Source organism: Ostrinia nubilalis, chromosome 3 (genome assembly GCF_963855985.1).
Source record: "Ostrinia nubilalis chromosome 3, ilOstNubi1.1, whole genome shotgun sequence".
Taxonomy (NCBI): domain Eukaryota; kingdom Metazoa; phylum Arthropoda; class Insecta; order Lepidoptera; family Crambidae; genus Ostrinia; species Ostrinia nubilalis.
Window position 1 is genome coordinate 7,250,879 of NC_087090.1, and position 23,284 is coordinate 7,274,162.

The 23,284-nt window shown below is 36.6% G+C and overlaps 1 long non-coding RNA gene across 1 annotated transcript; it reads right to left on the minus strand.

The window, feature by feature from the left end:
- Positions 1–13,415: 13,415 nt before the first annotated feature.
- On the minus strand, positions 13,416–16,284 carry LOC135087784 (uncharacterized). The gene is made up of 4 exons (XR_010260915.1): positions 15,885–16,284; positions 15,545–15,698; positions 13,975–14,170; positions 13,416–13,566 (listed from the first exon to the last, which is right to left on the minus strand). It is a non-coding gene; the product is annotated as an uncharacterized LOC135087784 (long non-coding RNA).
- Positions 16,285–23,284: the final 7,000 nt, after the last annotated feature.

The following is a 23,284-nucleotide window of genomic DNA, read 5'->3' on the forward strand; positions in this document are numbered from 1 at the left end:
TTCCCGAAATTCCCACGAGAAACGGGAATTCGCGGGAAAATCCTTTTGTATGAAAAATCTCAACCGCTTAAGTTAGATGCTTGAAATGGCAATGCCAGGTTTTGTATGGAAGGTGGCGTCTTTTTTTTTTCGCGCGGCCATCGACCAAACTTTGTTTTTTGATTACAGAATAGTGTAATAAACCAAACTTACTATGGCATGTATACCTCTAAACTCAGTCTGAACTGAGTTACGAGCATTAAAAGTTTGATGATTTTCATACTAGATTTGCTTTTTGCGCGCAAGTTTTGTAAGAAATTGCAACAAAATATTGCGCTATTTATTTATTGCGCTGATTCTGCTGCATACTGATGTGTGGAGCCTCTAATGGATGGTATTGTTTGTTTACATATACAATGTCACTATTTTGTTGCAATTTCTTACAAAACTTGCGCGCAAAAAGCAAATCTAGTATGCAAAATCATCAAACTTCTAATGCTCGTAACTCAGTTCAGACTGAGTTTAGAGGTATACATATCATAGTAAGTTCGGTTTATTACACTATTTTGTAATCAAAAAACAAGGTTTGGTCGATGGCCGCGCGAAAAACAAAGACGCCAATTTCCGGCATTGTCTTTTGGCATGTAAGTAAGTAGGTACCTTAATAAACTTAAAGCTCAGTTACAACATGGAATTCCCGAAATTCACAAGGGACCGGGAATTATCGGGAAAATCCTTTTGTGTGAAAAATCTAAACCGCTTAAGGCCGGGTAGCAGAGAAAATGGCGAAAATGAGGTTTTCATTTTTCATTTTTGAGGTACTAAACAGTAAAATTAAAGGCTAAGATTTTTATTGGGCATAGTTGAGGATATTTTCTAGGGCTATTAACGGATGGAAACACGATTTGATGAAGTTGACTCGATAGAATAAATTCCCAAAGTTACCTCTATTCGTTTTCTATTTATGGTTTTATTTTTAAAATAAGCGATTTGAGATTCTAAATCTTTTACTAAACTAAAGTTCAGAAATAACTTGAGGGCTTTTAACGGATGAAATTTTTATATTGCGTCTTATTTAGTTACTATGTTAAAAAATGTGGAAAAAATCGTCCATGACGGCTTGGACAATCTCAATCAGTCGCGCGGTGGCGCTTACGGAGGACGGACGCGTGTCAGTTTTTTGGCCGTGACAGTTCGCGATTTGTCAATATTTTTGACAATGATGACTTTGATGAGTCACAGTATAATAATATCAGTGTTACTGGAGAAAGCTTAAATTTTTGATAATTAAGTATTATCAATTTTGTCTACCTATTGAAATTTAAATCGTTCGCATCCTTTTAAACGAAGACTCTACTCATGATACATAGTACATTCCTCAAATATGAGACAAAACCAATGAGTTAAAATTACATTTTAATAGTACCTACATACAATCGTCTTACACTCTTTAGAAGAGCACACTGACACAAATAAATTATAAAAAATTCTGTCTAAGGTCTGTAGCTAAAGGTCTAAGCTGTAAGATAGAAGAATCTTCTAGCCAAAAAGATGGCAGATGCAGCAGATGTCAACGGATTTAAAACTGAAGTTCATGTGACTCCTTGTAGACTTGAGTGTCTAGAGCGTCCCTTCCTCCACCATGCGTAAGAATTTTCACAAAAATACTGTCTAAGGTCTGTAGCTAAAGGTCTACGCTGCAAGATGGAAGAATCTTCTAACCAAAAAGATGGCAGATGCAGCAGATGTCAACGGATATAAAACTAGAGTTGATGTGACTCCTTGTAGACTTGAGTGTCTAGAGCGTCCCTTCCTCCACCATGCGTAAGAATTTTCGCAAAAATACTGTCTAAGGTCTGTAGCTAAAGGTCTAAGCCGTAAGATAGAAGAATCTTATAGCCAAAAACATGGCAGATGCAGCAGATATCAACGGATTTAAAACTGGACTGGCACCACCTTGCAATGTCATCCTCTCATTGTTATCTGTAATGTAAATTATTTTTAAAATGTATTTAAAAAATGAAATGTTCGTTTTATTATTTCAATAATCTGACCTCTCAACTCAACTAAGGTAACCGTGTGTGATGCTTATTGCTCATAGTGATTTTCGATACAGAGCCCCGTACATACGTTATACATAAATTATGGAAAGAAAACACCCAGACCAATACAAACAAATATGTATGCAATTTTAGTATGATATTTTTGTTTATTAATAAACAAAAAGACTGAACAAAATTGATGCGTGTACTGATTAATATAATTAACCACATGCAAAGCTTTGTGAATTGCAACAACTATAATTTATTATCCAAGCTCTAAATAATCGCTACTACGAGTAACATAACTGATCATAAAATGTTTTTCCAATCGCTCAAGCTCCCGAGGATCTACCGATAGGTCGGGTGACGTAATCTTGAAATTCTTTTAGCCGGCGCGGAACTTCTGGAAGGTCGGGTGACGCCACGCCTCTTTGAACCGTGTTTACTTTGGCAGTTATATTCTATATTTATTCGTTTCTAAAATATATTCCCAAAAATTTTGAAAGTTGTTTTAATTTGTATCACTTGGATATGATTTGTATTAGAAAGTGCCGTGAGTGTGACGCTTGAACGGAAGGAAGTCAACCTAACCTAACCAACTGCGTATTTCTATACTGTGTAGCCGCAAGAGCTCTTTGGCGCGCTGTCTTCGGCGAAGTATTGCGCGCGCAGATTTTGACAGCGCGAAATACCTACTTTAGCAGAAATACCAAGCCTTAAGTTAGACGCTTGACATTTGGCATGCAGGTACCTTAGTAAAAGACAATGCCGGAAATTAGCGTCTTTTTTTTTCGCGCGGCCATCGACCAAACTATGTTTTTTGGTTACAAAATAGTGTAATAAACCAAACTTACTATGACATGTATACCTCTATACTCAGTCTGAACTGAGTTACGAGCATTAGAAGTTGATGATTTTACATACTAGATTTGCTTTCTGCGCACAAGTTTTGTAAGAAAAGACAATGCCGGAAATTGGCGTCTTTTTTATTGCGCTGATTCTGCTTCACACTGATGGCTGGAGCCTATAATGGATGGTATTGTTTGTTTACACATACAATGTCACTATTTTGTTGCAATTTCTTACAAAACTTGAGCGAAGAAAGCAAATCTAGTATGTAAAATTATCAACTTCTAATGCTCGTAACTCAGTTCAGACTTAGAGGTATACAATCATAGTAAGTTTGAAAAAAACTCAAAAAACTTTTGTATGAAAAAATCTAAACCGCGTTAGATAGCTGAAGGGGGTAAAACGGGAGCCACGCGTACGAAGTCGCGGGCGGCCGCTAGTTACTAATAATAGGCTAGTAGAGTTAACCCTATACTTGGCAAAGACGGTTTTGGTTAATATTTGTGATTTACACTATAAATATTGGATTTAGGACGACTAAAAATCATGTAAAAAATACGAAAAAAAATCTTAGGTATGTAGTTTTGGAAATATAGTATGTATCTTTAAGTGCACATTGCCAGCTTTGTAGTAAATTAAAACATGGTTTATTTGTTACTAAAAATTAGTTATTTAAATGAAAATTACTACAAAACCTTAAGCTATTCCTTATTTGAGAAATAAAAAATAGGAATCTTTTACAAAAAACTGAAAACAGAGTAAAAAACCCACTTCAAAGTCTGTAACGCCTTGCAAGTATAGCTGCATTTGGATGTATGAGAACCACTCCATCAGCGTCTTTGGAGTACCTCCTGAACCTCACACTACTCTTACTATCCAAGAGAAGCAAATGCAGATAAGACACATAGGAATCCTGCAAGACCATTTAAAAAAAATGAGGGATATTGACGCCAACTGGTACCAAACTGTGTTCACATATTCGATTGAAGATAATTTGATACCCAACTTACTGTGGAAAGGCAAAATAGCGGAAATGGATCTCTGGAACTCTCTGGGAAACTTTGCAGCAGTCAAACTGGCTGAAATTCTTCAATCACCAGCTTTATAACCAAAAGCATGCAGCAGCCTGGATAGGTTGCTCGCTTTTTGGGGGTGATCTGGGTTGTTTGGAGTAGGAAGATAACCACCCAAGAGAATCAGGAGGTTAAGTGCGGCTTCTAATTCATCAGCTGAAGTGTCACCACCACTGACTTTCGACCTGGTTCCAGATTTTGGAACCAGAACCAGCATTTTGCGCGCCTGATTTTTTTGCTGCAGCACAAAGTTGTCCAAAAAACAACATTTTTTATTACATGAATTAAAACTCATATCGGCGTATAATTTACAGCTTTAAATATTACTAACTAATAACATGATCCCTTTTTTATGCGATAAAATCTATGAAAAAATCATAAAATAAAGTCAACGAGAACCTGGCAATGTGTCTTTAAAGATACATTCAAAATTGAAAGTAAATTATTACGTATCTGACAGTGTGCATTTAGAGATACATTCGGACAATCCACATCGTACAAGAATAATAATACAAGTTTTGGGATAAAAACAGCACTATCATCAAGAAACCTTTATTTACTATCCATATTAATACAAATAATCACCAATATTCTTTTTAAAATACACCGAAAATAATAAAAATTATTAGCCGGTGCATAGACGCCTGTCAACGGTCTGACATTTTGCATATTACTGTTAAATCTGTGCAGCCTGTAGCGATTCTATACTGTGTAACACAATCTGTAGTATTTGGGCTAACGTTATATTAAAAAAACATTTAAAAATAGTTTTTGGTTTCTCCCCCATATTTTTGTTTTGGTCAACGTATCTTTAAATGCACAATGCCAAGAAAAGGGTTAAACACAAAAATGAATCAAATCGGAAATAATTCCTATAGTCCAGTCAATAAAGCATTATAGATGGAAAACTGTAGAACACAATTTCTGACTTCAGGACTTTATTTAGACTAGTTAGGAGGTGAACATAGCAAAAGTCCCCGCCCTTAGCCCTTGAGCCGGCGGGGAGAGGGGGGTTTAAAGGTGCCACTTTTCGGTTTTTCGCTTAATCCTCGGAAACTATGCGTCCTAGTGACATGACTACTTTGAACCAAAAAAAGCATATTCAATTTGCTACAGGTGAGATCGACAAGTTTTTCTATAAATTGTATAGTTTTCGCGGCATCTGCTCTAGAAGGTCTGTAATATTGGAAATTTTATTTTTGTCTTACATGTTCCCATCAGGAGAAAATCGACTAAATCAACATTGAGCAATCATTCTAGACATGCGGGAGCATGTTAAGCCTAGTTCCAGCGAGGGGAGTACACCGTGCGTATATTTAGACGAATCACTTTGAGCCACTTTTGACTCCTCATCACTCAAAAACTACTGTGCATTAACACTTCAAATTTGGCTCATGTGTTGAGACTTGCAAGATATACATCAGTTTCAAATTTCATAAATATGCCTCAAACGGTTCTTTAGATATTGACGTCCAAAAATCTACATGTCTGACCTATAGACCAAATTCTAACCACTTCCAGATGACCTCGAAGGTTCAAATTTGGCATCCAGAAAGGTAGTTATGTAAATACAAAGGAACAAATAAAAAACCAGTAAATTTTAACATTTCACATGTGATAGATAGATTTTAGTGCTCTAAATATCGATTTTTGAACGTCAATACCTAAATAACCGTTTGAGGTATATTTATAAAATTTGAAGCTGATGTATATCTTGCAAGTCTCAATACATGAGCCAAATTTGAAGTGTTAATGCACAGCAGTTTTTGAATGATGAGGAGTCAAAAGTGGCTCTAATTGGTTCGTCTAAATATACGCACGGTGCAGTCCCCTCCCTGGAACTAGGCTTAACATGCTCCCGCATGTCTATAGTGTTTGCTCAATGTTGATTTAGTCGATTTTCTCCTGAAAGGAACATGTAAGACAACAATAAATTTTCCAATTTTACAGACCTTCTAGAGCAGATGCCGCAAAAACTATACAAGATATAGAAAAACTTGACGGTCTCACCTGTAGCAAATTGAATAAGCTTTTTTTGGTTCATAGTAGTCATGTCACTAGGACGCATAGTTTCCGAGGATTAAGCGAAAAACCGAAAAGTAGTACCTTTAAACCCCCCTCTCCCCGCCGGCTCAAGGGCTAAGGGCGGGGACTTTTGCTATGTTCACCACCTAACTAGGCTTAATAAAGTCCCGAGGTCAGAAATTGTGTTCCACGGATTTCTCTCTACACCGTCGTTAAGGCATTCATTGACTGGACTACTACAAAAGATTTTATTACGTTTTTAATGGCTTCATTTGTTGCCCATAAAGACTCTCCTAGGTTTTAGACTTCGACGGGGTTGTGCTTGTGCTTAAGTGATGGGGGCCCCCGAAAGGGGCGTTTTTTCGGTTTTCCACTTATACCGAGTGAAGGACTTACCCTATCGAAAAGTGGTCTTCATGAAGGTTGAAGGGCACTTAATCCTGCATTGAATATGACCACATTCATATGTTTTGGACAAATCGTTCTCGTGCTTATCTTAGACAAAGTAGAAAATGTACGTATAATTAATAACCCTCTCTACGTCCAATAGCTCGTTACCAGCAAGCTCCCAAGCCTTATAAAGGGCCACCTTAACCAACGCATCCCTGTCAAGCCTCGCAAATTGGATTCGCCTATCCTTGTTCGTCCCAGCCGATCCTTAATTAGGGTTGCTGCAACTCTTATTTGCACTCTCCTGAATGACTCTGTGTTATCTACTATGGCTGCCCTTCTTCACCCTTCTGTACTACTACATTGCTTAGCCGTATTACATGCCTGGTCAAAGGTTCGACGCCACAAAATAGAAGAAGATATCTCGGAAATCAGCCCATACAAGATTGGATGGCTCTCAAACAGCTAAAGAACAACAAGGCACCGGGTGATGACGGAATAACCTCGAAGCTTTTTGAATGCGGCGGGTGATAAACCGATACTGAAAGTCCTTCAGAGACTATAACTCCGTCTTACTTCAGGGAATAATGCCAGAGGCATGGAACAAAAGTTTGGTGGTGTTTTTCTTCAAGAAAGGGGTAAAAGCCTTATTATTAAGGAATTACAGACCCATCTGGGATCTGAGTCAAATAGTTCTGTGCGTAGGTGCGATGACTTATAGCCTCTCGAAGAAGCCGGCCATCGAAAAGTTTACAATATACCGCATCTATACACTACGGCAGGTTATACAGAAGACCGAAGAGTCTAACTTGCCAATATGCCTGGCGTTCAGGCTATAAGGTCTTTAAGCCTGGCTGAGCACGAGAGCGATTCCTCTGCAGCGAGCTGTGACTGTGAGGCAGGGAGATGTAATAATACATCGAATTGAACTCGACTGGGCAGCTTTCGGGAAACTACGTCATAATATATTTTCGACCAAAACACCTCAGTGCCTAAAGACGAAAGTTTACAATCAGTGTGTGTTACTAGTAGTGATGACATACGGTTCGGAAACGTGGCTTCTCACTGTAGGCCTTATAATAAGCTCAAAGGAGAGTGCTATGCTCAGTGTTTCTTTTCGAGATCGAACCAGAAATGAGGAGATTCGTAAACGAACTAAAGTCACCTGACATACAGGGTGTTAGTTAAATTTGTATAATTGAGCCGACACTAGCCCATGTTAACATGGGCATAAATGGTATGGTGAAGTGAGAAAATTTTATCTTCATTTTAATTATTTCAATTTTCATACAAATCGGATAAAATGATGACATCAAATTTCTGACTTCACCATATCATTTATATGCCCACGTTAACATGGGCTAGTGTCGGCTCATATACCCATTTACCCCTTTCTGTATAGAGGTCGAATTAGCAAGCTAAAGTGGCAATGGGCAGCGCACATAGTACGCAGACAGACGACCGATGGGGCAAGGTTCTGAAGTGGATGCCACATACGTGTACATGTTTGTCGAGAGGCGCTAATCATTTCCGGAACTAGAACCGGAATTCCGGAGTTGAGTGCCCAATATCGGAAATCAGTTCTGGAATTGAAAACTATCCGATATTGCAAACTCTAGTTGTTACCACAGATGGAACACCGAAACGAGCCATCCATTCCCTAGTAAGAGTTTCAGCAACTTCCTCGGCCGTTATGTTGCTGATGGACCAGGCCTACGGCAGTAAAACAGTACTGGAACCCTTTGCTAAGTGGAAGACTCCCAATAATATCAACGTGGATATGCCGGAAGGAAGGTCAATGTCACCAACAGGTGTGCGGGTATGTCTGCTAACCTTGCTATGTTGACACTTGAGGCAAGAACGAGCCCGATTTCGACAGTCCTTCTTCATACCAGGCCACACGTAACGTTCAGCCATTAGACGTGTAGATGCCCTTAAACCAGGATGACTTAAACCATGAAGCTTCAAAAAACGCGCCTTATAGGGGCGAAAATTCAGGTGGCAAATAAGGCCTAGGCTTCCCAATTGAAGCATCGCATAATCGGAACTAACTTTTAATTACTGTGCCAAAGAAAGGTATCACTGGAATTGGAAAGGTATCACTTTGCTCTCGATACCGTCAAAGGTTTTCTGCAAGATTATCTTGGAGAGGTTATCAGGGGCCGTTCAACCTCTTTTGCGTAGGGAACAGGCGGCTTCCGCCCGAATTGCTCGTGCACCGATCGACAAGATCAATACTTTGCATATCATTTTGGAGCAGGCATCACAATGGCAAAGGGAAGTCTATCAACCTTTGAAGACTTTGAAAAAGCCTTTGATACGCTGAAGTAGGCAAGTATTATGGTCGTGACTCGCTGACATTTGGTTTCCCGCCGAAAATCATCGACCTACTGAAGGCCATCTATAGGAAATATTCTTGTACGATGACTCACGACGGCCTCATCTCCGAATACATCGAGGTGCATACGGGCGTCCGGCAAGGCTGCCTGCTTTCGCCCCTTCTCAAAAAAGCGACTGCCTCAGGACTGGAATGACTGGATCCGTTTTACCCCTTTCATCTATCTTACGCGGTTTAGATTTTTTCATATAAATGTTTTTTCCCGCTAACTCCCGTTTCCGTGGGAATTTTGCAATATCCTGTCGTAAATAAGCGTTAAGTATACTAAGATACCTGCATGCCAAGCGTCTAACTTAAGCAGTTTATATTTTTCATACAAAAGGATTTTCCCGCTAATTCCAGTTCCCGTGGGAATTTTGCAATATCCTGTTGTAACTAAGCTTTAAGTTTACTAAGAATACCTGCATGCCAAATTTCAAGTCTATCTTAAGCGGTTTAGATTTTTTCATACAAAATAAATGTTTTTCCCGCTAACTCCCGTTCCCGTGGGAATTTTGCAATATCCTGTTGTAAGTAAGCTTTAACTTTTCTAAGATACCTGCATGACCAAGCGTCTAACATAAGCGGTTTAGATTTTTCATACAAAGGATTTTGCCGGTAATTCCCATTCCCGTGGGAATCCCTTAGTATACTATAACCTGCCCAGGAGTATGAAGAATAATTGTACCAAGTTTCGTTAAAATCCGTAGAGTAGTTTTTGTTTCTATAAGTAACATACAGACGGACAGACAGACAGACAAAAATTTTACTGATTGCATTTTTGGCATCAGTATCGATCACTTATCACCCCCTGAGTTATTTTGAAAATATATTTCATGTACAGAATTGACCTCTCTAAAGATTTATTTATAAGTAAACTAGCGGCCGCCCGCGACTTCGTACGCGTGGATCCCGTTTTACCCCATTCATCTATCACGCGGTTTAGATTTATTCATACAAAAGGATTATCCCGCTAATTCCCGTTCCCGTGGGAATTTTGTAATATCCTGTTGTAACTAAGCTTTAAGTTCACTAAGACACCTGCATGCCAAATTTCAAGCGTCTTACTTAAGCGGTTTAGTATTTTCATACAAAATAATTTTCCCGCTATTTCCCGTTCCCGTGGGAATTGTTAAGTATCCTATAACCTGCCCAGAAGTACAAAGAATAATTGTACCAAATTTCGTAAAAATCCGTCGAGTAGTTTTTGTTTCTATAAGGAACATACATACAGACAGACAGACAAAAATTTTACTGGTTGCATTTTTGGCATCAGTATAGATCATTAATCACCCCCTGATAGTTATTTTGAAAATTATTTCATGTACAGAATTGACATCTCTACTGATTTATCATAAGTATAGATAATTATAGATAATGCGTTTTTAGGGTTCCGTAGCCAAATGGCAAAAACGGAACCCTTATAGATTCGTCATGTCTGTCTGTCTGTCCGTCCGTCCGTCTGTCCGTCCGTATGTCCGTCCGTATGTCACAGCCATTTTTTCCGAAACTATAAGAGCTATACTGTTGAAACTTGGTAAGTAGATGTATTCTGTGAACCGCATTAAGATTTTGATGCAAAAATAAAAAAATAAAAAATATTGGGGGCTCCCCATACTTAGAACTGAATCTCAAAAATATTTTTTTCATCAAACTCATACGTGTGGGGTATCTATGGATAGGTCTTCAAAAATGATATCGAGGTTTCTAAAATACTTTTTTCTAAACCGAATAGTTTGCGTGACAGACGCTTCATAAGTGGAAAAAAGTTGCCCCCCCCCCCCCCCTCTAACTTCTAAAATAAGAAAATGAAAAATCTAAAAAAAAAACATATGATGTACATTACTATAAAAACTACCCACGAAAATTGTTTTGAACGAGATCTAGTAAGTAGTTTTTTTTTAATACCTCGTAAATCGTAAACCGCTTATTACCGCGTAATCTTTCTTACAAACAACTTAAATTAAAAAATAATAATTTTAATTTCATAAATCAATGGTACGGAACCCTTTGTGCGCGAGTCCGACACGCACTTGGCCGGTTTTTTCTTTAATAATGCGCGCAATGTGCTTGCTAAAAAAAACTTTACACCATCTAGGAACTAGGTACGTAATATTCCAATTATTAATTGATGACACTAATAACTAATAGCATGAATCTATAATGTAACCACTGACTCAAAAATCTGAAAGAAAGAGATAGAATAAAATAACGTTACTTAACGATACTTCTAGTATGTAATTTGGTATCGTTACCAATACCAGACCATGGTAACATTATCACTTACCGGTAAAATTGAACTTTTTGGCGGGCTTTTGAACGCACTAGGCGCGATTTTCGAAGCCAATTTTGTATTTTTCTCTTTTTGTGTTATAAATAGTTATCTATCTATTGGAAGTCGTTAAGTCAACTTAAAACTCGACTATGCCGGACGGGGACGGTAAGGACCCGCCCAGGGGCAAGGAAAAAAGGAAGGCACCAAACAGAGATCACACCTATACGAGTGCAGATGAAGATTTCTACAAACCGTACGTAAAACCAGGGTATAGAAGGCTATTCGCGGAGAACACGGTGAGTGGCGAGTTTTCTGTATTTGTGGAAAGCACGAAAGATAATGAGAAGATCGGGAACAACAATCCCATCCTGACTACCAACCTTTTCAAAAATGAAATCAAGGGCATTACCAATCTTAAAAGAATTAACGCCAATAAAATATGTGTCACATTTTCCCAGTCTAGTAATGCCAATAACTTCCTGAAAAACGATCCCTTCCTAACCAAACACCAACTCAAGGCATACATCCCAGCCACAGCAGTAGAAACAGTCGGCGTGCTTCGCTTTGTACCCACTAGTATCAGCAATGAGGAACTTTTTAAGAAACTCTCGTCATCATACGAGATCATAGGTGTACGTAGGTTCACCAAAAAAGACAACGGCGAAATAAAGCCCTTCCAATCTGTGTCTATCACATTTTTATCAACTGTGTTACCCGAACATGTGTATCTAGACCTTTTTAGGTTCAGAGTATTCCCATACAACGCTCCATTGTTGCAATGCTTCAAGTGTTTCAAATTCAACCATGGTGCTAAAATTTGTAAATCTGTGCAAAAATGCTCAATATGTTCTGAAGAACATCATTTTTCTGAATGTACTTCAAATAAAATAGCCAAATGCATAAACTGTCAAGGAGCTCATCTTGCGATTTCACGGGACTGTCCTGTCAAAAAACAAAAAATGGAAGATAAAAAAAATAAATTAACTTACGCTAATATGGTCTCCAGCAGTGCTGCGGCTACTAAGAGTAGCCCAGTTATCAAAAACTACATAAGCGAGTTTCCTCTACTGGCTGCTCCTAAAACTAACTTAAAATCTATTGCATCAAGGAAGCCACAAGCTAGCTCGGTTTCAACAGCGACCTCTTCCACTTCAACTAACTCGATGGAAGTTAAAGAAAAAGAACCACTTACAAATGAACAATTAATAGATGAAATATTAAACAATGATTTTATTCGCAAGGGCCTTGTAGGCGCCCTTGTCGCTATTGGCAACGAAACGAGGGCAGTCAATAGTTCTATTATACAGGAAATTCTTATAAAAAGTTTCAAAGGGCTTTAAATGGATAAAAGTTTCATAAGAATCTCTCAATTTAACGTCGAAGGTGTTATTAACAAAAAGCCATTACTTATACAATTTTTGATTGATAATGATATTGATATATGTTTGTTAAACGAAACATGGTTAAAAGAAAACAGTTCTTTTCGTATTCATAATTACAATCTAGTTAGTAAAATAGGTAAAGAAAAAGAAGGCCGGGGTGGAGTCGCCATCCTAGTCAAAGACACTTTGAAATATTCAGTAATAGAGCTTCCCTTTTATGATTTTCTACAACCTGTAGCTATTAATCTGCGAACTGGCATAGGTAATTTAAGTATTCTATGTATATATTGTCCACCACCTAAAGAAAATAGATCAAGATTCAATGGTAGCAAACTGAAACAGATTATTAACTTACTACCTAAGCCACTTTTGCTATCAGGTGATATTAATGCTCACCACATCGCATTCGGCTGTGCTACTAGTAACGGTCGAGGTAATGAAGTTTACAATATATTTGACGAGAGCGACCTCTGTATCCTCAACTCAGGGGCGCCAACCACTGTTGGTAGATCTGTTCATAATCCTTCGGCTATTGATGTAACATGTGTCAGCCCTTCAGTAGCTCCATTATGTGATTGGAAAGTTTATGATGATCCAATGGGAAGTTATCACTATCCCACTATAACAGATATTCAGACTTCTGTTGATAAATATCAGATAGGTGAACCAGTACACAAATTTATTTACAATAAAGCTGATTGGTTTAAATTTCATACTGAAACAGAAAACATGGTAGGTAATATTAATTTAGATAATACAGATCCATTAAGAATTTATGACGATTTCTATAATCATTTGATTAATATTAGAGACAAATGTGTACCTAAAGTAGTCAAAACCTCTCCCAATTTAATGAAAAAGCCTGTACCTTGGTGGGATGATGAGTGTAATAGTGCAGTTAAAAAAAGTAAAGATGCTTTAAATTTTTATAGACGTAATCCAAGCATTGACAACTACATTGCGTATAAAAAATTAGATGCTGCTAAAAAACTAACTCTTAAGGAAAAAAAGAAAACAGGTTGGAAATCTTTATGTGAATCTTTTAATCGATATACTCCTGTTAGTACAGTATGGAACTATATGAAGAGGTTTAAGCGTGTTTCAATTCCTAAACTGCCGAAGAATGATGAATGGATTCCCTCTTTTTTTGAGAAATATTCCCCTGTATCTCCTCCTGAAAAAGAAGTAAATAATTCATTATTGCAAGCATATTTCTGTCAAATTGGTAACGAAAAAGCAGCTTTTTTATCTCAACATTTTTCTTGGGAAGAGTTTATGACTGCCTTGAAGTCTCGTAGGAACACTACACCTGGTTTAGACAATATTCCTTATGAACTTATTCGTCGCCTACATAGTAATGCCAAAAAACTTTTACTGTACATTTTTAATTTACTATGGCAAACACAGGTCATCCCAGACTCATGGAAGACTCAGTGTGTCATCCCTATACTTAAACCAGATAAGCCTCCTGATGACTGTAACTCTTATCGACCAATTTCTCTGTCCTCATGTATAGGTAAAGTATTTGAGTGCATGTTAAAGACAAGATTAGATTATTATGTCGAATCAAATAATATCTTACCAAATGAACAATTCGGATTTAGGAAAGGCCGAAGTGCAGCAGAAAGTTTTACAGCATTGGTCTCAGACCTTAGGAATTCTCTTGACAGTCACTCTGCTACAGCTTGTGTCTTCCTTGATGTACAGGGCGCGTTCGATAACGTGGTCCCCTCAATTTTAATAGCCATCTTATGTGATATTGGAGTACCCGGGGTAGTCTGTAAATGGATTTTCAATTTTTTGTATAAAAGAATAATGTATATAAAATTTAATAACATTTTTCATGGACCCGGATATGTATATAAAGGCACAATGCAGGGCGCTACGATCTCGCCATTATTGTACAATTTATACACTAGTCAAATTAATAAGTATTTAACACAAAGGGATATAAAATTTTTACAATTTGCTGATGATTTATTAATTTATACTGTAAATAAAAATGTAAATACTGCTGTGCATAGTTTAAACCTAGCTTTAGTTGAAATTCATAATTTTTATTCTGGTAAATTAAAACTTGATATTAGTCCCAATAAGAGCGGCGTTATGTTATTCTCGAAAAAATATAATGAATGTAATTCTAATATTTATTATAATAATAATCCTCTTCCATGGATTCAGGAAAAAAAGTTTTTAGGAGTGTGTCTAGATAAAAAACTCACATTTGAAAGTCATATAAAGCTTCTCATTCGCAACTCTTCTAAGGCTTTAAACTTATTACGCTCACTAGCCGGTGTAACTTGGGGTTCTGATCCTAAGATTTTATCAATGTTATACAAGAGTTTAGTGCGTAGTCATTTTGACTATAGTACTTTAGCATATATGAATTGTAGCCCAACCCTATTAAAGAAATTAGATGTTATTCAGAATAAAGCACTTAGAATAATAACAGGAGCTATGTGTTCAACACCTATCAATGCTATGCAATGTGAAACATGCATTCCTCCTTTAGTACTGAGACGTATTCAACTAGCAGCAAATTTTTGTCTCAAACTAATAACTTCAACTAACAAACCAGTACTAGATAGAATCATGCCACCCTTATCTTCCCAAATATGCTCTACTCCTCCTCCTCCAATTACAGGTAATGAGTTAATATCTGGACGCACTCCGGGCTTACTAAGAATTGCATTGTATATTGATTCTCTCACTGTAAATATGTATAAAGATAAGCCATGGCCCATGTACAAAGTTAATTATGAAGATCTTGTTGTAAATAATTTCACCATTTTAAGGGAAAAGATCTTCAATCAAATTGATCTTAATAAATTTCTAAATAAGTCTTATTATAAAGTGTACACAGATGGTTCAAAGAAAGAGAACAGTGTAACCTCTGCATTTTATGATCCACAACTTAAACTTACTCAAAGTCATAAAATTGAAAGCCACTGTAGTATCTTTACTGCAGAAAGTTATGCTATCCTCTTAGCACTTAAACATATCTGTACATGTAATCCACCATCTGACAATATTATTATTCTAACTGACTCTAAAAGCGTATTACTAGCTCTGGAAAATAACTCTTGTAAATATAATTTGAATTATATAATTTATAATATTAAGAAATTAATTAACAACATATATAGACTTACTGGTAAGACACTGCTCTTCCTTTGGGTACCATCGCACCGTGGCATCAGGGGGAATGAAATTGTTGATCTGGCTGCAAGGAATGGCTTTGATGTTGACCATTCTACGTTGTTGAAGATACCTCACACTGACTATCAAGCCGCAATCAGTCAAGACCTGAAAAAGATATGGCATGAGTACTGGACTATTACTAGTATGGAAAAGGGAAAATGGTATGCTAAGATCCAAGGAAGCCCGCCCGCCAAACCTTGGTACCATCGGAGGAATGAGAATATAGATAACAGGAAGTTCATAACCATAATAAATAGGCTGAGATTTGGCCATTGCCACGCTCCCACTCACCTGAAGAGGCTTAACTTGATTCCGAGCGCTGAATGTACATATTGCAATGAAGAGCTTGCCGATATGGAACACATAATCCTGAAATGTAGAAGTTTTGGAATCCAGAGACTGGTCATGATCGATGACCTTCAATCTATTTGTGAACGTGTACCACAGTCGTTGGACGAACTCCTCAAGGATCCGAAACTTTTCAAACCCTTATATACTTTCGTGGTTTCAACTCTGGGAACTATTTGAGAAATTGAGAAGAGTAAGAACTAAGAAAATATCAGTGAATCACAGTGAATCAGTGAAGTGAAGTGTCAAACACAGTTGTCATGTGTCAAATTCAAACAAAAGTTCAACGGACTTCAAAGACTGGCTTAAAAGGGCATGCACCCAGAGCCGTGAAAAACTATATTAAAAAAAAAAAAAAAACCGGTAAAATTATCGATAACGGTATGTCAGCTTAACGTTAAAGGCCATGCAAAGTATCGTTACCGGGTATAACGTTACCTTTGCTATTAACGTTATCGTCGTCTGGCAAAGGTAACGATACCTGAATTTTAACGGTATTCAAAGCCCTGATACAGGGTGGAAACGATAAGTGATCTCACTCGATTATTTCTAAACTATACAAGATATCAATAAACTAGTTACTGATCCTGAAAGTGCCTTATGAGCTCTATCAAACGGTATTAATAATAGGTTACAGAATAAACTGGATCTATCCGAAAATTCAATGTTTCCAGCTTCCATACATTTGGTAAAGTCACATTATTTTGAAAACTACACATGATATCGTAAAACTGATTACTGATTCTAAAAGTGCTACACAAGCTCTATCCAATGGTATCAATAAATAGGTTACAGAATAAACTGGATCTATCCAAAAATTCAATGTTTCCTTCTTCCATACATTTAGTACTACCACCGTCATGACATTCAGCTCTTGACAATATTATAGCAAGTAAAGCGTAAAACCAATGTTTTCCATTAATTATTTATAAATAAGAATACAATTTACGTGTTTATTTTAAGAGTTTATTATTAAATAAAAAAAAATACACTTCTGATAATGTATGTCTGGCATACATTTAGTATGGAAGCTGGAAACATTGAATTTTCAGATAGATCCAGTTTATTCTGTAACCTATTATTGGTACCGTTTGAAAGAGCTCATAAATAACTTTCAGGATCAGTAACCAGTTTTTCAATATCTTGTGTAGTTTAGAAATAATTGAGTGAGATCACTTAACGTTTCCACCCTGTATATGTAATCACACATAAAAGTTTGAAGTATCGATTCATGGGTCAAGATAATAACCTTGTATTTAATTTAATCTCAAACACATGCGCGTATATAGCGGGGGGGCCGAGAGGCTGACCGAATTGATGTTGAGGATTCATACAGCGATACAAAGTGCTAGAATTCATGTAATGAAAGCTTTAATGAGAAAAAAAAACTTATAATATCCCTATACTTGGCAAAGACGGTTTTGGTTAATATTTGTGATTTACACTATAAATATTGGATTTAGGACGAATAAAAATCATGTAAAAAATACGAAAAAAAATCTTAGGTATGTAGTTTTGGAAATATAGTATGTATCTTTAAGTGCACATTGCCAGCTTTGTAGTAAATTAAAACATGGTTTATTTGTTAGTAAAAATTAGTTATTTAAATGAAAATTACTACAAAACCTTAAGCTATTCCTTTTATGAGAAATAAAAAATAAGTATCTTTTACAAAAAACTGAAAACAAAGTAAAAAAACCCACTTCAAAGTCTGTAACGCCTTGCAAGTATAGCTGCATTTGAATGTATGAGAACCACTCCATCAGCGTCATTGGAGTACCTCCTGAACCTCACACCCCTCTTACCATCCAGTAGAAGCAAATGTAGATAGGACACATAGGAATCCTGCAAGACCATTAAAAAAATACGAGGGATATTGACTCCAACTGGTACCTAACTGTGTTCACGTCTTCGATTGAAGATAATTTGATACCCAACTTACAGTGGAAACGCAAGATAGCGGAAATGGATCTCTGGAACTCTCTGGAGAACTATGCAGCAGTCGAACTGGCTGAAATTCTTCAATCACCAGCTTTATAACCAGAAGCATGCAACAGCCTGAATAGGCTGCTCGCTTTTTGAGGGTGATCTGGGTTATTTGGAGTAGGAAGATAACCACCCAAGAGAATCAGGAGGCTAAGTGCGGCTTCTAATTCATCAGCTGAAGTGTCACCACCACTGACTTTCGACCTGGTTCCAGATTTTGGAACCAGAACCAGCATTTTGCGCGCCTGATTTTGTTGCTGCAGCACAAAGTTGTCTAAAAAACAACATTCTTTATTACATGAATTAAAACTCACATCGGCATATAATTTACAACTTTTAATATTACAAACTAATAACATATTTCCTTTTTTATGCGATAAAATCTATGAAAAAAATCATAAACTAAAGTCAACGAGAACCTGGCAATGTGTCTTTAAGGATACATTCAAAATTGAAAGTAAATTATTACGTATCTGACAGTGTGCATTTAGAGATACATTCGGACAATCCGCATCGTACAAGAATAATTATACACGTTTTGGGATGAAAAAACAGCACTATCATCAAGAAACCTTTATTTATAGCCTGACCAGGAACATAAAAACCCTGGCATAGAGGCGCTTCAATTGCATTTGATAGTGCAACACTGAGTACAGTCGTACCTGTGTTAAATTAATAGGCTAACTTTATGTATCAGGATTCAGGATTACGGGCTAATTTGATATTTTCATGAATTAACGAAAAAATATTATTATAGGTAACCTGGTTTAAATAAGTTAAATGAAAACATCAATCGAGATAGTAGAATTTATTTTATTATTCATCAATAATCAAATTCAGAACTTGAATATTCAACTGCAATGTTTGCTCATGAACGCTTCAAACTCGGTACTTCTTTCCCAATTCCATAAAATTCAACACTTAGAAAGTGACAAAAAATTTTAAAATAGGTAGTTGAAACAAACCACAACTAATTTTCATAGTGGACTGTACTATGCGATAAACATGTCAGTCAATTTGACAACCTTTGTCGGAAACATTATTCAATGAAAATATTGTCCGAACCCTTAGTATTTCTCTTCGACAAATACTTTAACACATTGTAAACCATTTTTCTTTCACGACTATAAAAAGATTTTAGCAATTTAATTCACAAAATCAATTGCGCACATTTAAAATAAAGTTTGTTTACACTTTGACAGCAATAGACTGACATGCAAGGTGACATGACAATGAAGTTTTCAGTTACTGTTGCCATTAAAAGAAATTAGTACCATTAGTTTTCCGCAACATGGCGAGGGTTTTTATGTTCCTGGTCAGGCTATACTATCCATATTACTACAGATAATCACCAATATTCTTTAAAAAAAACACCGAAAATAATAAAAAATATTAGCCGGTGCGTAGACGCCTGTCAACGGTCTGACATTTTTGAATTTTACTGTTAAATCTGTGCAGCCTGTAGCGATTCTATACTGTGTAACACAATCTGTGGGTCTAGACAAAGTGCAAATTATAATCGCAAAGCAGTCGAAAAGTGGTCGAAAAGCCCCTTTTTTGTATGGAGTTTTGACGGATTCGATTTTCGATTCGATCAAAAAGTGCGTTTTGTCTAGGGGGGCTGTAGTATTTGGGCTAACGTTATATTAAAAAAACATTTAAAAATAGTTTTTGGTTTCTCCCCCATATTTTTGTTCTGGTCAACGTATCTTTAAATGCACAATGCCAAGAAAAGGGATATCTTACTTCCTATGCCGCACTCGGCATCTACCTACACAAGGGTAAGAATAAAGTATGTGCAGTTTAGTACGATAACGAGAAGTACGGTGACATGCTAACAAGGATCCTGAGTAAACCAACTTTTAACTATTTACTATTGCCAGGCCTGAGCCCCGATTACGGTAACTTTTAACGTTTCCAATCCAGACTAGAGATGGGTTTCCACCCGGGTAAAAACCCACATGAGAGTAAAAACCCAATAAAAACCCGTTTCATTCCACCCGTGGGTGTTTACACCGGGTGAAAACAAATAATTTTATAATTATTTCAATTGGCATCTTTTCTTTATTTTTATTGAATTTTTCTCATTTAAGTTTATTGATTAATAAGTAATAAGTCAAATTTAACACTAATATGCATTTATATCGTGGCCAAATCGTAAAATTGATCACGTTATGATGATGTGACCAATTATTTTATAAAATGGTGTTATTTCAAGAATCGTTGAACCGATTTAGAAGAAATTTAGTAGGAACGCAATAATTTGTGATCATGGCAAGGACATGGAGGGGGGGGGGGATGCCAAAGATGCCAAACTCTCTCTTTGATGACATTACGGTATAAAGTTACAAATAACAACACCACAGATATGGATTAGAGTAGATACAGCAAGTTGCTCGTCAAAGCGTGCCATTCCGATATAGAATAGAATAGAATAGAATAGAAAAGGTTTATTGACACAGTAAAAAAGACACAATACAAAAAAAACAACAAAAACACAAAATATGTAGGCTATCAAAAAACAAGTGGTGAGAAAAAACTGTGCCAATAGGCACCCGCTCAGCATTTATCGTGACATGCTCAAAAGGGCAAGTCACGAAGCTGGTCTTCCGCGGACGCCCTTGCTTATTGCGCAACCCTTGGAGAAGACACCGTCTAAAATAATGTAACCGTAAATTATAATTAGTGAAAGTTCGATGTCTCTCCAAGGGGCACGCAACGATACGATATGTCCAAATGGACATACATGGTCGAGTGATGTTCATGTAATCCGATTACAACAATCGGTTACGATAATTTTACGAGAACAGTAGTACGAACACGGTAGAAAGAAGAAATTATTTACGGATTGAGAATTGTAATTAACAGCACAAGTAACAAATAAATCAAGAAGTTAGGTCAGTGATCGCAGTATAAGTCTATGTATACCTACGACGGCACTGGATTTTGTCGTTTAGAAATATCTTCAAAACTAGGTACTATGAAAGAAAACGTATTGGCAAAACTACGCATTTTTACATTTATTAAATATAAAAAGCTTGAGTTAGTCTTTATTTTATGAAACTAGGTCAGGTACTAGAATATTTAAAAGTATGATTTATGATTAGGTAAGTAGGTATGAATTACTAGTAGTACTATTTAACATAATGGAATAACGATCATTACTTTCTTAAACATCAGGCACAACAAAAATATTATTTGCAAATTAATAAGAAAATTAATAATGTAGAATAACGTCTACCGCTACAAAATTATTTCAATCCACAGTCAGACTAGCTATAAATTTAACAAAATATCAGTTTTATCGGAATTAATTAATTTTCGATTCGAGTCACACGATATCTTTCGATGACTTTGCGAATGCAGTACGATGATACGATTACTTTTACGTTGCGGCAATCACTAAAATTCGCTAAAATGACACTAATGACGTTTAAAAAGTGGCACGCTCGGCTTCACAGATATGGATTAGAGTAGATACAGCAAGTTGCTCCTCAAAGCGTGTCATTCCGATATGTCCAAATGGACATACATGGTCGAGTGATGTTCATGTAATCCGATTGCAATAATCGGTAACGATGATTTTACGAGGACAGTAGTACGAACACGGTAGAAAGAAGAAATTATTTACGGATTGAGAATTGTAAATAACAGCACAAGTAATAAATAATTAATTAGAATAAAGTAGCAGTAGAAGAATTTATAAAACAAGTTAGATCAGTGATCGCGGAAGACAGAGTGCACTGTTTAACATCGAAATTATACAAATCAAGAAGTTAGGTCAGTGATCGCAGTATACCTCTATGTATACGACGGCACTGGATTTTGTCGTTTAGAAATATCTTCAAAACTAGGTACCCGACTTAGCTTTATGAAACAAAACGTATTGGCAAAACTACGCATTTCACATTTATTAAAAATAAAAACCTTGAGTTAGTCTTTATTTTATGAAACTAGGTCAAGTACTAGGATATTTAAAAGTATGAAATCAGGTAGGTATGAATTACTAATAAATAGTACTATTTAACACAATGGAATAACGATCATTACTTTGATATAGGTACATTAAGCACAATAAAAATATTATTTGCAAATTAATAAGAAAATTAATAATATAGAATGACGTTTAACGCTACAAAATTATTTTAATCCACAGTTAACAAAATATCAGTTTTATCGGAATTAATTTTTTCGATACGAGTTACACGATATCTTTCGATGACTTTGCGAATGCAGTACGATGATACGATTATTTTTACGTTGCGGCAATCACTAAAATTCGCTAAAATGACACTAATGACGTTAAAAAAGTGGCACGCTCGTCTTCATACAAATTTTTTGACAAGCTGCATCTATCCATATCTGTGAACAACACCAACTACAAAGTACTTCTGCTTAAAAACTTGAAATCGAACCGCCCTTCCGCCACTGTAACGCATTGTAACATTTTTCAAGACCTCCTCCCCCCAGATTGCATTACGTAACACTAGAACGCCCCCTAAGCAACTAATACCACTTCTCACTTTAAAAAAACGCTATTTTTGTTTTCACCCACCAGAATGGGTGATAATGGGTAAAAACCGTGTTTTTACCCAAATCACCCAGTTTTAACCCAATCGGGTGAAACGGGTTTTTACCCACTACCAGCGTTGCCAGTTTTTTTTTTTTCGCCAAGTCGGGACTTTGTTACTTTTTGAGTGAAAATAGCGGGATTCTTCCGTCAAAAGCGGGACATAGTAAAAAAACGTATATAATCAAAGGTTTTCAAATATTTATCTTTTTATTTGACTTAAAATTACGTTTACGTGACAATAGATAGCAAAAGTAGCCATAGAAAATGTATTTTAACAAAAAAATTACATTTTAAATCAGATTTACTCTATCGTTAAATTCGTCTTTAGAATAAAAAAAGAAAAAAAAAAACAAAAATCGAAATTAAAAAAGTTTTATTCTTTAGAATAATATGGCGTTTTAAACAATAGTCTGGTGAAGTGAGTGTCTCTCTCCGAAAAGCGGGACCGAGCCTGTCCCGCGCGGGACATTAAAATTTGATTTAAAAATCGGGACGTCCCGCCAAAATCGGGACGTCTGGCAACGCTGCCCACTACCCATCTCTAATCCAGACGCGCTTCATCGATTCTGCGATACGATTGGTCAAAACAGCTGACGTACGCTGTTGAACGACCAATCGTATCGCAGAATCGAGATTGGTCAGCGTAATGATCAAAACAGCGTACGTCAGCTGTTTTGACCAATCGTATCGATGAAGCGCGTCTGGATTGGAGACGTTAAACATTACCGTAATCGGGGCTCTGTTCATCTCCGCGAGTTTGCATCGAAAACAAACTACCCGTGAC